The 2,500-nt window shown below is 33.5% G+C and overlaps 1 long non-coding RNA gene across 1 annotated transcript in view; it reads left to right on the forward strand.

Annotated features, from left to right (window-relative positions):
• Positions 1-2,169, forward strand: part of LOC147470717 (uncharacterized) — a 4,088-nt gene extending 1,919 nt beyond the window's left edge. The window contains exons 2-3 of the long non-coding RNA XR_015191401.1: positions 1,524-1,616; positions 2,082-2,169. This is a non-coding gene — a long non-coding RNA (uncharacterized LOC147470717). The remainder of the gene's footprint in view (positions 1-1,523; positions 1,617-2,081) is intronic.
• Positions 2,170-2,500: the final 331 nt, after the last annotated feature.

Consider the following 2,500-nt stretch of genomic DNA (forward strand, 5'->3'; position numbering starts at 1 on the left):
CTTACTATTAATGTTATCATCATTAGCATTATTTCTCTTCCTTATATATATATATATATATATATATATATATATATATATATATATATATATGTACATATATGTATGTATATATATATACATATATATATATATGTACATATATGTATGTAATATATATATATATATATATATATATATTATATATATATATATATATATATATATATTATATTATATATGTATTATATATATATATAATATATATATATATATATATATATATATATATATATATATATATATATATATTATATATATATATATATAATATATATATATATATATATATATATATATATATATATATATATATATATATATATATATATATATATATATATATATATATATATATATATATAATATATATATATATATATACAGTATATATACGTATACACACACAGCCAAATGTCTCATGCAATCGGTTCCATCTCTTTAAAGTATCTAACACTTTTGTGACAACTCTAGCCTTTCCAAGCAAGCACGCCCTTTGGAGATGTTTCAACGGGGCAAGAAAGGCCTATCCCTCTCAATGGGCTTTCTGTCCTGTTTGTCACCGTCCCAAGAACATCAATGGCTCCCGGTAGTACCATGACCTTTGATTTCCAAATTCTTGATAATTCGAACCGTATGGGGCAATAGTTCCTCTCTTTCTGGCCTTCTTTCTGAAACTCTTCCTAAATCTGGCATCGGAATTTCACGACATTTATCACCAGTCGCGTTGTGACCCTGCCCCTTGTAACCCCATTAATTGATCTCAGCCCCATTTTCAGCTTCAGTCAGTCTCCACTCAGATTCGCTACACTTGTATCGCTAGCTGCTCCAGCTTGTTCTATTTCTTCTATTTCTGGTTCAGGGAATCAACCACTGGTCCTTCCCTGTCTCTCCTGATCTGCTAGTTTTTTCTCACTTCCTTCAAACTCTCCCTTCTTTCGTCCTAAATTCGGTTCATTCTTTTCCTGTGTCTTCTTTCAGTCGGTTCGCCAACGTGCTTTAGCGATCTAGTCCACCCGTCTCCCCCATTTCTCCCTCACTGGTTGTGATCCGCCGCTGGTGAAGGACCTGGTTGGAGCCAGACCAACACTCCAAGAGTGCTGGGTGCTAAACCCTCTTCAGCAAGGGGTTCCAGTCGCGTTAACGCCGTTATTCTCACTATCTTAACTTGCCATCTTCACTCAAATGAGGGACAGATTATCAGGTTTCGAAAATACCAATGTTTTTTTTTTCTTTCTATCTTCATCGTGGCACTCTCTCTGGGCGGAGTGTCGACCGAGACTAAAGGAGTCTCCCCTTACCTTCATCTAGAGAGGTTATGAGGCTATCGCGCGTCGCCACTATATCATAATCTTTTTCATTGTCATTATCATTATTATCATCATCATTATCATTATCATTATCATTATCATTATCATCCCCGCCATTGACCTCATACTTGTAGCTCATCATAATTTCTCTTTCGTCTCTTCCTTCATTCGCAGACTGGGAGTTCCCTGTCCTGGTCGGGTCTGTTCTTTCAGTAGCAGTTGTCGCCATCCTTGTTGTTGTCATCTACTACAGAAAGCGAGTCAAAAGTGAGTCCTTGCGGCCAGTAGTCGGTGTACTTACCTGCTTAGAAACTGCTTAGAAACTCTGATGAACCGCCCCTGAGTATATGAATGGATTCCCGTTCCCTTAGTGTGAATTGGATCCCGGTGTTACGCTTTAGAGTTATGTTGTTATTTTTGTTGTAGATTTACAAGCATTTATATTTTATCAATAAAGCCATGTTTGCGTATGATATGCGTACGAGAGGCTAACGAGGATCAAAAATCAATTGATCCATTAGTGAATTAAGTAGACTATGAGAAAGATAAGAAGATAAAGTATTCAAAATAACGTCCATACGTTGTGCAAATAAGAAAAAAAAAAACAATAATGCAGAAAGTTTATGCAAAGTAATGCCCCGATTTAAAGTAAATGAATAAAAAGGCAAAACAATAAGAAAGTAAAGTAAAGAAAAGGACACCCTCTCTCCAAAAGCCTCTCCCAATCAACAGGACGCCGCAGGATGTCCTCCCGGCAGCCGGCCAGCCACCCTCACCCGCCCTCGAGGCCCCACCCGCCGCTCCCTCAAAGCAGTTGCGTACTTCTATAGGCCTATTGCGATGCTTATTTTATTAGTAGTTTTTAATTTCATCAGTGATCACTTATAGATGTGATTATATATATATATATATATATATATATATATATATATATATTCATTCATACATATGTATAAATAAATAAATATATATATATATATATATATATATATATATATTCATTCATACATATGTATAAATAAATAAATATATATATATATATATATATATATATATATATATATATATATATATATATATATATACACATACACACTTATACATCTATTTATGCCTTTATCAATTAGTTAATCTCTTATCTATTAATCTAT

This window comes from Penaeus japonicus, unplaced genomic scaffold (assembly GCF_977035675.1).
Source record: "Penaeus japonicus unplaced genomic scaffold, GWHDUDI00000001_assembly GWHDUDI00000012, whole genome shotgun sequence".
NCBI classification, from domain to species: domain Eukaryota; kingdom Metazoa; phylum Arthropoda; class Malacostraca; order Decapoda; family Penaeidae; genus Penaeus; species Penaeus japonicus.